This window comes from Macaca thibetana, chromosome 8 (assembly GCF_024542745.1).
Source record: "Macaca thibetana thibetana isolate TM-01 chromosome 8, ASM2454274v1, whole genome shotgun sequence".
Lineage (NCBI taxonomy): Eukaryota > Metazoa > Chordata > Mammalia > Primates > Cercopithecidae > Macaca > Macaca thibetana.
In genome coordinates this window covers 74,235,700-74,249,099 of record NC_065585.1, presented here as the reverse complement: position 1 = coordinate 74,249,099, position 13,400 = coordinate 74,235,700, and positions in this window count along the sequence as shown.

Below are 13,400 nucleotides of genomic sequence, written 5' to 3'. Positions count from 1 at the left end.
CCAACTGGCTATTTTTATTAGTATTTTATTTTTACCTATTTTTAATGTCTGTCTTCCTAACTGTATATGATTTTATCACTAATCCTTCAGGTATAATAATAAAGGTCTAAGTCATTAGGAGACATTCATTTTTATAGTAAGAAAATCTTGACATTCATACTACCTTTGGAAATCTCAAGCTCAAGCCATTGAAATGCTCAGCTGATTTTTGTTATCTTTCAAACTCTGGTCCTTACCTTAACTCTTAACGCCCAGTTTATCCTCGCTCATCCTCTCATGTCTCACCTCAAGGACTTGAAACAAAAATCAGTTTACTGACTACAGTGGGGATGAGGGGAGCTTTGACAGGAGGGTCCAGGTAGTGGTTATTGTAAGACTGAAGCCACATGGGATATGCCACCCTGGGGGGCTGCAGCTGTGAAGCACTAGGAGCCAAGTGGGCATGGGATTGGCTCAGGACCCCACGGTTTGGCTTATCAATTATGAGGAGCACGGAAACAAGACTGTCAGGTAAGGCTAAGGATTGTTTGATTGTATCAGAAGAAAAACCTCAGACCTGACAAACAGGATTCTGTACCCAATTCAAACTCAACAGAGCAAGGAGTACCAGGCCCTCAGGCAAGTCTCAGAGTTAAGTTAATTAAAAAATCCAAGGCACTCTCAAGGAAAGGAAAGGCTAGATACCTTTCAGGAAGGCTGCTATAAAACCACAGCAGTATGTCATGAATCTTCCCTTAGTCTTTCCAAAAATAGACCTACTCAGGAACACTTTCCGCTGGTCTCATGAGTTAGAGCGGTCCCTGTAGATCAGGGTACTGTGTGGAGCCCACAGGAAGTCTGGGATATGAGGATAATCATGGGGGTTTTGGAGCAAGTAGATGCCCCTTTTCAATTGCTTCTATATCCATATGAGACAGCTTCTGATTTGCTATTGTGCTCACAAGTTGCTTGGGGCAGAAGGTGATCTGCCAGGGGTCACTTTTGAGTGTGCTAACATCAAATGGATTCTAGATCTGCCACTTCTGAGCTGTATTACCATGGGCAGGTACTTGATTCCTCTAAGCATCAGTTTTCTTTTTTGCAGATGGGTCTTACAAAACTCCATAGGTTTACCTGCTAGGATTGTTGTGAAAATTAAATGAGCAAAGATATGTTATATGCTTTAAACCTGAACTGGCACGTAGTAAGCTCTGTAAATGTTAGGGGTTGTTATTGTTATTATCATTACTACCACCACCATCTTGTTTAAAGAATCAGATTCCATGGGTTACAAGTGAAAAATAGCTTTCTTTCCCCTACTCGGTAGGGTTAGCCCTTTTTCTGTCCCTGGGATGAAATCTAAGGTAGTCCTAGGACTACTTCAGTTACTGGAGTGAAGTAACTATCTCTATCACATGTAATTGCAAAACAGTCCCATTTCAGTAATTGAAATGCCTAGTCCTATGCAAAAATTTCAACTTGGGCTTCATTTACTCTTTCCCTGAGGTCAGCACTGATTGATTATATAAATCTGCAAAGAGAAAAGGGCTGGGCTCTGGTTGTCTTCCTCTGTTTCCAAACTATGTTTTCCCTAATCCTAAACCCCCACTTTCCCACCCCAACCCCCAGCCAGAGCAGCCGACCCCTCTGGGATTTTTGTTTCATTTTTTTGGAGACTGTGTCTCTTTCTGTGGCCCAGGCTAGAGAAGCAGCAGCATGATCATAGCTCACTGCAGCCTTGACCTCCTGGGCTGAAGCGATCCTCACACCTCAGCCTCCTGAGTAGCTAGGATTACAGGCAAGTGACACTGCTCCTGGCTATTATTTATTTATTTTTAGAGATGAGGTCTTGCTATGTCTCCCAATCTGTTCTCAAACTCTTGGCCGTAAGTGATCTTCTTGTCTTAGCCTCCAGAGTAGATGGGACTACAGGCACAAGCCACCGTGCTCCATCAGTGATTTTTGTTGACTGAAGCTGTGGCTGGAGTTCTCTGGGGCTGACAGATGATCAAGTTGACTCTTTCTTTCATGGGATGCTTCCATTGGCTCTTTAGAGACCCCCACTTGGGAACATACTAGCAGCACCCCCAAAACAGGAATGGCTCTCTTGGGGCTGGTCACTTACAAGCTTCAGTGACCTCCCACCTGCTATTTTCTGATTAAGGTCCCATGTCACTAAGGTCAGGTCCCTTGTAAAATGACTCCCAGGTCTGCCCTATCCCTTGTGAGTATCCTGTCCAGGGAAATCACATACTTCTGCCCTGCTGTCTCTGGCAGGTCAGCTTGCTCCTATGAAAGCAGCTGTCATGCCTCTATCCACAGGTTGGAAGTCCCAGTTCTTTAGATTCTGCAGAATCAAATGGCATGCACAAGATACTAGATCTTTGAGTCCCCAAACTCCAGGAGACACAGGGTGAGCTTTCTAAGTCTCTCCTTAATGCCCCTCTCACTTGATTTGTAGTCAGGGAACTACTCTCCTCTTTTCATTTACTATGCCCTTTCCCCAAAATACCCCCCTTCCTGGGTATTTTAACCTCAGGCTCAAGCTGGTTCTTAATCACCTCCTTTGCAACTCTAGCAGAAGTCAGTTAGCATCTCACTTTGGAATGTGGAAATTCTAGCTAGTATTATTTTCTTCTCAGCTGAAACTTAGACAGAAAGAGTCCCTTTTAAACACCCTGTTATATTGTGAGAGTCATCATTATAGGGTGATTATGGGATTTAAATGAAAAAATGCACGCAAAATACTTAGCATAGTGTCAGGCATATTGTAAGTGCTCAATAAACATTAGCTATTTAACAAACAATTTATATGGTATTAACTGGGTAATCTAAGTGCTTTATAGGCAATGACTCATTTAATCCTCAAAACAACTCTATCATTCTCATTTTGTAAACAAGGAAATCGAGGCACAGAGAGGTTGCATATCTTGCCCAATATTACATAGCTAGCAAGTGATGAAGCTGGGATTCGAATCCATTCTGGCTCCAGAGGTCATACTTTTAACCATTAAGCTATTTCTTATTTCTTAATTACTACTATTATTTTTTGAGGCAGTGTCTCACTTTGTTGCTCAGTCTAGAGTGCAGTGATGCCGTCCTAGCTCACTGCAGCCTCCAACTCCAAGGTTCAAGTGATCCTCCTACATCAGCCTCCCAAGTAGCTGGGACTACAGGTATGCATCACTATGCCCGGCTACATTTTTTATTTTTTGTAGAGACAAGGTGTCACTCTGTTACCCAGGCTGGTCTTAAACTCCTGGTCTCAAGTGATCTTCCCACCCTGGCCTCCAAAAGTGCTGGGGTTACAAGTGTGAGTCACCTCGCCCAGCCCCCATTTCAAAGAATAGTAATAGCTATTACTATCATTATCATAATTATTATTACTTAGTATGTATGGGAACAGACTTGGGTGAGCCTAAAAACCAAGTAAGTTACCACGAGAAGCTGTCATATCCTAAGTTTGACTTCGTTAATGAAACTGCTATCCTTCCCCGGACGAAAGCCAATGGATAGTTGGAGTTTCCCAATGAAACACTAAAGAGAATAAATACACATGGATTAGATTTAGCGATGGCTGTGTTCAGTATTACAGCACATTCCAGAAATTGGTTTAAGTATTGTGATCCTGAACGATGTTGTGGATATTCCTGAACAACAGCAAAAATGAGAATTTTTTCTTCTCATTTCCCTTAAACTAATAGGAGCGTTGGCCCTGGAGTCAGGATGACTTCGGTTTGGTCATATGAGCAGGAAAAAGCAAGTTTGTTTACTAAGAAGAGACATATAGATTCTACCAATTAGTTAATTATAGCAGAAATAGAAGATCAATCACCTTCATGGTGTAGTACAGGAGTGAAGAACAAGGGACACCTGCCTTCAGATGATTAGACATATTCCCTTGTCCCAGGCAACATACCATTCAGTGGAGCTGATTCTTCTCCCCTTGACTTCCCACATATCTTCATAATAAACTGATAAGTAAAACTAATGTAACTTAAGCATGCTTCTATGCTTTGCAATCTAAAGAACTTACTATAATCACATTATCCACAAATAATAATAATTCAATCTTTTTAATGTCTAATAGTTGTGCTTCTTGGTTCTGTTTCTTGCCTTATTGTATTAGCCAGGAATTCCAGAATATTATTAAGTAATAGTGGTAATAGCGAATAGCAAGCCTCCTTTCCCTCTTCCTGATATTAATGGTAACACCTCTATAGAATTTTTGGTATGTTCTAGCCCTTTAAGTATTTGATTAATGCGAATTCTGGAAAGACAGACATACAAAGTGTTGTATACAGTTTTAGGAGGTTCAAGAACCATGGACAGACACATGAATAGTTTTTGTGAATTCCATTATTAAAGATTGAAGTTGGCAGCCTGGTGCAGTGGCTCATGCCTGTAATCCCAGCACTTTGGGAGGCCAAAGTGGGCGGATCACATGAACTCAGGAGTTTGAGACTAGCCTGGACAACATGGCACGACCTTGTCTTTACGAAAAATACAAAATTAGCCAGGCATATTGGCACGTGCCTGTAATCCCATCTACATGAGGAGCTAAGGCCAGAGGATTGCTTGGGCCTGGGAGGTCGAGGCTGCAGTGAGCTGAGATTGCAGCATGCATTCCAGCCTGGACTACAGAGTGAGATCCTGTCTCAAAAAAAAAAAAAAAAAAAAAAAATGAGGTTGGCAATTGGTTTAAGACAAATTTTAAGACCATATTAATAAAAATTCTTTATAGTGCTAGTTTAGGAATAACAAAAAATATGTGAATTTCATCAATTGTCTATCATAAACTAAGATAATTATAGATTCTTTCTCTTTAGTCTTACTGATACCAATTTTAAATATATGCATATATATATATCACTCTGTCACCCAGGTTGGAGTGTGGTGGCGCAATCTCAGCTTACTGCAACCTCTGCCTCCTGGGCTCAAGTGATTCTCCCACCTCAGCCTCCTGAGTAGCTGTGACTACAGGTGCATGACATCACACCCAGCTAATTTTTTGTATTTTTGGTAGAGATGGGGTTTCGTCATGTTGCCCAGGCTGGTCTCAAACTCCTAAACTCAAGTGATCTGCCCGCCTAGGCCTCCCAAAGTACTGGGATTATAGGTGTGAGCCACTGCGTCTGGCCAATACCAAATTATATTTATGTGCTTACTAATATCAAACCTTCGTCGCATTTCCAGAATAAATTCTTTGATTTGATATATGGTCTCTTCTTTTTTTTTTTTTTTTTTTTTTTTTTTTGAGACAAGGTCTTGCTCTGTTGCCTAGGCTAGAGTGCAGTGGCACACTCATTTTCACTGCAACCTCAACCTCCCTGTCTCAAGCAATTCTTCCATCTCAGCCTTCCAAGTAGCTGTGACCATAGGCACCTGCCACCAAGCTCAGTTGTTTTTTTATTTTTTATTTATTTTTGTAGAGATGAGGTCTCACTATGTTGCCTATGCTGGTCTTGAACTCCTGGGCTGAAGTGATCCTCCCACCTCAGTTTCCCAAAGTGCTGGGATTATAGGTGTGAGCCACCATGCCTGGCCTGATTCTTTTAATAGTCTGTTAGATTTAATTTGCTAGTGTTATAATTTGGAATTTGAATTCATCAGAAGGATTATAATGCATGTTAGGAAGATTTTTTAATAAAAATAATTATAAGAAAAATTATTTGCTGGGTACAGTGGGTCACGCCTGTAATACCAGCACTTTGAGAGGTTGAGGCAGGAGTATCGCTTGAGACCAAGAGTTCAAGACGAGCTTAGAAAACATAGCAGACCCTGTGTCTATAAGAAATTACAAAATTAGTCAGGCATGGTGGCCCACCTGTAGTCCCAGTATCTCAGGAGGTTGAGGTGGAAGGATCACTTGAGCTCAGGAGTTCAAGATTATATAAAAACTTCCCTTTTCTAAGCATTCTGGTAAGGACCAGAGAATGAGAACTTCAGAATATCACGGAGATGATAGGAGAAGCTCACCAAACCCACTTATCTTGCTGATTAGGAAGAAAGTTGCTCTGAGACATTGTGATTTATGCAAGCTTGCACTACATTATAGAGGCAGGCATTCGTTAATACAAGCTCCTTGTTGAGGCTCGAAGAGAAAAGAAGGGGAAAGAGTTTTGTCTTATTTCCAATGGAACATTACCTTCATTCTATGGCAGAGCAAGAAGAATGTCTGTTTGTGGAACTGTGAAAGTTTCATAAAGAAATGATGCAAGTATTCTAATAAATTAAAGACATTATTGTCAGCCAGGCGCCGTGGCTCACGCCTGTAATCCCAGCACTTTGGGAGGCCGAGGCGGGCGTATCACCTGAGGTTGGGAGTTTGAGATACCCTGACCAACATGAAGAAACCCCGTCTCTACTGAAAATAGCCAGGTGTGGTGGCACATGCCTGTAATCCCAGCTACTCAAGGAGAATCACTTGAACCCGGGAGGCAGAGGTTGCGGTGAGCCAGAGACTGTGCCATTGCACTCCAGACTGGGCAACAAGAACGAAACTCCATTTCAAAAAAAAAAAAAAAAAAAAAAAGACATATTGTCATCTTCAAGGAATGAAAAACATTAAAACATTATTGGGCTGAATTTCCCCATATCTTTTGGTTCCAAGTGCCTTACCCTCTCTATGTAGAACCAAAACTTGCAGAGTTTCAGCTCTTTGGATAGTTCTCCCCAGCACACACCAGGGAGGCCTTCCTGCCAAAAATGGGCTAAATGCATTACAAATGGAGATGAAAGAATCACAGAACAAAGGAAAGAGGCTTTGAGGATATATATTTCAGAAAGTTGCCAACTTCTAAAACAATCTAGAGCTATAGCAAAATGTATTAGGTTGGTGCAAAAGTAATTGTGGTTTTGCCTTTTCTTCTGCACCAACCTATATAGGACCCTGGTAGAGAAGGGCCTTCTCCTGCTTGCTGTTGGTGCAGGTTCCTGCTGTTTGTCTTTTAATGTCTCTAACAAGGTCCTAAGGGTACTGATTGTCTTTGTGCTGACCCTATCCACCCGACTGTCCCCTCCCCTTAGCCTCATCAGCACTCAGCTTGACTCCTGCAGAACAAGCCAGTACAATGCCTGATGCTCAGCCCCGTACCTGACTGCATGTGTGGCAAAGGTCTGTCTTCCAAGGACTGCAACAATAGGACTGAAACATCTGCTCCCTTTGGACAAGTCAGTGAGAAATTCAGCCAAGCTGGTTGTTTGGTGTCACATAGCAAAACAATTGGCTAGATGATGGATTTCTTTGTTCCCAACTCTATGTTGACACTGCCTCAGATTCTAATCTGGTGGTGCATTTTAATGAAGGCTTGCTAGAAAGAGCAACTTTGTTTTTTTAACCATTAAAGCTGTTATGTTTACTACCTATATGAATCCCCAAACACCCTATGCTGCAGATAGAGCAGCTAACATTACTGTAATTTAATAGATGAAACTGAAGCCCAGAGGACTTGATTGGTTGCTCCACGTCTCCTAGCTTGTTAGTGGTAGAGCTGGAGCTAGAACCCCCAGGTGTCCTGACTTCACCTGTCAGTCTCTCCCACAATGCAGCAGTGCCTGCTTCATTAGAATCTGTTTTCTTACATATACTTTCTAGATAGAAAACTGTATATATTCTGATTTTAAAAGTATAAATACTTCCAAGTCTGTGTGAATGAATGCATTCAATAAATGAATGTTAAGCAAGTTGTAAATACATTTTGATGAGGAAATTCATTTACCTATAGATTTGGAGGATCAATGAAGAGAATTGAAATCCATTTTTAAATAATTTAATGGGTTTATGGAAAGATTCATATATTAAAGCAAAACCTAATCATTCATGAATTTACAACACTATTATTTAAACTTTTCATTGTGGACATTTTCAAACACACACAGAAGTAGAGGAAAGAATATAATAAACCCATTGTCCCACTTCAACAATTCTCGATATACGGATATATGGCCAATCTTCTTTGATCACTCTCCCCTACTCCTCCTACTCCTTCCCTGGATTATTTTAAAGTAAATCCCAGATATCATTTTATCATTTCATCCATAAACATTTCAATATGTATCTTTATTTTTTTTGAGACAGGGTCTTGCTCTGTTCCCCAGGCTGGAGTGCAGGGATGCGATCTCGGTTCATTACAGCCTCGATCTCCCAGGCTCAAATGAGCATCCCACCTCAGCCTCTCGAGAAGCTGGGCCTAGAGGCATGCCACCACATCCAGCTAATTTTTTTTTTTTTTTTTTGTATTTTCTGTGGAGACAGGGTTTCATCATGTTGCCCAGGCTGGTCTCGAACTCCTGGGCTCAAGTGATCTGCTTGACCTTCCAAGTGCTGGAATCACAGGCATGAGCTACTAGGCCCAGCATCAATATGTGTCTTTAAAAGATAAGAAGGCTATTGTTACACCTTTAAAAAGTTAACAGTAATTTTGTTGTAAAATTGGTATGTGATGTGGTTTGGCTCTGTGTTGCTGCCTGAATCTCACCTTGAATTGTTATAATCCCCACATGTTAACAGCAGGAGCAGGTGGAGATAATTGAATCATGGGGCGGGGGGGCGGGCTGGGGGGGGTTCCCCTATGTTGTTCTTGTGATAGTGAGTGAATTCTCACAAGATGTGATGATTTTATAAGGGGCTTCCCACTTTGCTCAGCACTCATTCTCTCTCCTGCCACCCTGTGAAGAGGTGCCTACTGCCATGATTATAAGTTTCCTGAGGCCTCCCCAGCCATGTGGAAGTGTGAGTCAATTAAACCACTTTGCTTTATAAATTACCCAGTCTTGGTTATTTCTTCATAGAAGTGTGGGAATTGGCTAATACAGTGAATTGGTAACACAGACAGTGGGGTCTGCTTTAAGGATACCCAAAAATGTGGAAGGGACTTTGGAACTGGGTAACAGCCAGAGGTTGGAACAGTTTGGAGGGTGCAGAAGAAGAAAGTAAAATGTGGGAAAGCTTGGAACTTCCTAGAGACTTCTTATATGGCTTTGACCAAAATGCTGATAGTGATATGGACAATAAAGTCCAGGCTGAGGTGGTCTCAGATGGAGATGAGGAACTTGTTGGGAACTGAAATAAAAGTGGTTCTTGCTGTGCTTTAGCAAGGAGACTAGCAGCATTTTATCCCTCCCCTAGAGATCTGTTGAACTTTGAACTTGAGAGAGATGATTTAGGATGTCTGGCAGAAAAAAATTTCTAAGCAGCAAAGCATTCAAGAGGAAGCAGAGAATAAAAGTTCGGAAAATTTTTGGCCTATGTGATAGAAAAGAAAAACCCATTTTCTGGGGAGAAATTCAAGCCAGCTGCAGACATTTGCATAAGTAGCAAGGAGCCAAATGTTAATCACAAAGCCAATGGGGAAACTGTCTCCAGGGCATGTCAGATAACTTTATGGTGGCCACTCCCATCACAGGCCTGAGGTCTAAGAGGGAAAAATGGGTTTCTGGCCTGCTCTGTGCAGCCTCAGGACATGGTACCCTGTATCCCAGCCACTCCAGTCATGGCTAAAAGGGGTCAAGATACAGTTCAGACCATTGCTTCAGAGCGTGCAAGCCCTAAGCCTTCGCAGCTTCTACGTGGTGTTGGTCCTGCAGGTCCGCAGAAGACAAGAATTGAGGTTTGGGAACCTCCTCCTAGATTTCAGACGATGTATGGAAATGCCTGGATGTCCAGGCAGAAGTTTGCTGCAGGGGTGTAACCTTCATTGAGAACCTCTGCTAGGGCAGTGCAGAAGAAAAATGTGGGGTTGGAGCCCAGCCAACACAGAGTCCCCACTGGAGCACTGCCTAGTGGAGCTGTGAGAAGAGGGCCACTGTCCTCCAGACCCCAGAATGGTAGCTCAACTGACAGCATGCACCATGTGACTGAAAAAGTTGCAGACACTCAACACCATCCCATGAAAGCAGCCAGGAGAGAAGCTGTATTCTGCAAAGCCACAGGGGTGGAGCTGCCCGAGCCTATGGGAACCCACCTCTTGCATCAGCATGACCTGGTGAAACAGGAAAGTTCTCTGACCCCCTCACAGGACTTGCAACAGGGGTGTGGCTTGTTTGCTCAGCCACTGCATGCTCAAATACCTTATAGGAGAGGGATCATGCAGACAGGCAGGTGCAGGAGCCAGGGCAGGTGCTTTTGGGCTCTGGCCCCATGGTAGCATCTAGGGGTGTGTTACAATTAATGTTTTTCTAGCAGTTGTTGTCTGCAGACAGCTAAGTGTTAAATCAGCTCAGTGGAGAGTCAGGGTGACAGCATTTTATGCCCTGCCCTCTTGGTACCCAGGTCCTTGTCCGGTGTCCAGGAAGAATCAGGTCATATAGATTTGAAGAATGGTGAATACAGGAATTTTACTGAGTGATTGAGGTGGCTCTCAGTGGGATGGATGGGAAGCTAGAAGAGTGATGAAGAGGGAAGATGATCCTCTCCTGAAGTTTGGCCATCCCACAGCCGATCTTCTGTCCGACCACACCCAGCCGAACTCCTCTCAATGTTAAGACACTCCTTCTCTTCTCTCCTTCTCTGCTGCTCTTTTGCTCAGGGAGCCTGGGGTTTGGGATTTATATGGGTACAGGACAGGTGGGGGCATGGTGGGCCAAAAGGCAACATTTGGGCATAAAACAGGAATGCCTGTTCCTATTTAGAGCCATAGGTTACCAGGCTTGAGGATGGGGCCTTTGCCAGGGAACTGCCCTCTTCTATGCAGTGTTTCCCTGCTCCTGTCCATATCACTGGATATGAGACATGGAGCCAAAGGAGATCATATTGGAACTTTAAGGTTTAGTGACTGCCCTACTGGATTTTGGACTTGCATGGAGCCTGTAGCCCCTGTGTTTTGGCCAATTTCTCTCATTTTGAATATTTACCCAATGCCTGCACCCCCACGGTATCCAGGAACTAACTAACTTGCTTTTGATTTTACAGGCTCATAGGCAGGAGGGACTTGTCTTGTCTCAGATAAGATTTTGGACTTGGACTTTTGGGTTAATGCCGGAATGAGCTAAGACTTTGGGGGACTGTTGGAAAGGCTTGATTGGTTTTGAAATGTGAGGATATGAGATTTGGGAGGGGCCAGGGTGGGATGATATGGTTTGGCTCTGTGTCCCCACTTGAATCTCACCTTGAATTGTAATAGTCCCCATGTGTCAAGTGCAAGACAAGGGGAAGATAATTGAATCATGGTTGGTTGGGGGGTCCCCCATGCCGTTCTCATGATAGTGAGTTCTCACAAGATGTGATGGTTTTATAAGGGGCTTCCCACTTTGCTCAGCACTCATTCTCTCTCCTGCCGCCCTGTGAAGAGGTGCCTTCTGCCATGATGGTAAGTTCCTGAGGCTTCCCCAATCATGTGGAATTGTGAGTCAATTAAACCAGTTTTCTTTATAAATTACCCAGTCTTGGGTAGTTTTTTCATAGCAGTGTGAAAATAAACTAATACAGTATGTAACCTGAATTTCTTAGTATGTTTATACCATATTTAATATATATGAATATATTAACTTTTTGCACAAGGTTTGGTCTCTGAGAAGACAATGAAATGCCTACTCTTTTGATTACACTGATTTTAGGATGTTGGATGAGTCCAATTTGAAAAAGACTTATTCATACTGCCACCCTGCTGTTCAAAATTTCAACATGTTGTGTTAAAGTGAGTTGCAGGTCTCCTGTTTTATTCCTTTTTTGAGTCAGGGTCTTGCTCTGTTGCCCAGGCTGGAGCACAGTGGCATGATTTTGGCTCACTCCAACCTCTGTGGGCTCAAGTGATCCTCTTGCCTCAGCCTCCTGAGTAGCTGGACCCACAGGCACACACCACTATGCCGATAATTTTCATGTTTTTCATAGAGACGGGATTTTGCCATGTTGCCCAGGCTTGTCTCAAACTCCTGAGTTCAAGTGATCCTCCCACATCGGCCTTCCAAAGTGCTGAGATTACATTGCTCCATCATTGATGAGTGCTTAATGGACAATAATATTCTTTATGTCAGTTGGATGACACAAAGGGGAAAATGAGACTTAGATAATTTCTATTTGGCCTAAAATGTGGTGGTTTTAGTTCTTATATCTTAGAGATGTTTGACATCATAGATTAGTTCCTGATAAGGTGAGTGTCCACTTTAAAGAATTTGAGCTTCAACTAGTAGTCTTCTAGTTACCATAAACCTCTGGATAAGGAAGGGCTGGGAGGAGAGAAAGGTGTGTAATTGTATCACAGGTCCTAGTGTCAATGAAAAACGGCTCTAAACTTTTTTGCCTCAGATCACTAGCAATCTTTGAAAGTCAAAAATCTTTGATTTCTCTCTTGAGAAATTCCAACCCCCAGCTAAAAGAATTTTGCTCCTAGCTATCTATGCTTATAAGGAAGAACCAAGTTGTTTATCTACCAGAGCTGAAATTGTCCCAAGGCAAGTCACTTCTACGATTTTCAGAAACCTTGGATACAGAAATTTTTGAAACATAAACTAGAAATGTATAGATCAATTCTTTTTTGAGTATGTGCTGTCTTAGGTACAGAAATGAGCTTGTTCAGAATTCGCTTTCTCAGGATGCAGGACACTCTAACATGAGAGAATGTAAAATCAAGATTCCAGGTTAACTTGCAATTCATGATTGCTCTTCTGCCTTTGCCTTGATTATTGAAAGGAATAAAGTCTTTGAATTTTGTCCTAAGGACTTTGGTTTAGAAGAGTATTAATCAGTTTTTCCTTTCCACCATTTGTTTTAAGCTTCCACAGTAGAGTATATTCGGATGCTACCCTGAACTTTTCAACTTTTCTTTCTTTCTCTTCCCTTCTTTCTTTTTCATTTTCCCTCCCTCCCTTCCTCCCTCCCTCCCTTCCTTCCTCCCTTCCTTCCTTCCTTCCTTCCTCGTTATTTTTTTCTTTCTTTTCTCCTTCCCTCCTTCCTTCTTTCTTTTCTTTTTTTCTTTTCTTCTTCTCTTTTCTTTTCTTCATTTTAGAGACAGGGTCTCACTCTGTCACCCAGGCTGAAGTGCAGTGGTATAGTCCTGGGCTCATGCCACCCTCCCATGTCATCCTCCGGAGTTGCAAGGACTACAGGTGCACACCACCATGCTCAGATAATTTTTATTTATTATTTATTTTATTTTTCCTTTTCTGTTTTGAGACAGAGTCTCACTCTGTCGCCCAGGCTAGAGTGTAGTTACATGGTCTTGGCTCACTGCAACCTTCACCTCCCAGGTTCAAGTGATTCTCCTGCCTCAGCCTCCTGAGTAGCTTGGATTACAAGCATGTACCACCATGCCCAGCTAATTTTTGCATTTTTAGTAGAGATGGGGGTTTGCCATGTTGGCCAGGCTGGTTTTGAACTTCTGACCTCAAGTGATCGCCTTCCCAAAGTGCTGGGATTACATGCATGAGCCACCACACTTGGCTCAACTTTTCTTTTTTTCTTTTATTTTCTGCCTTTTTATTTT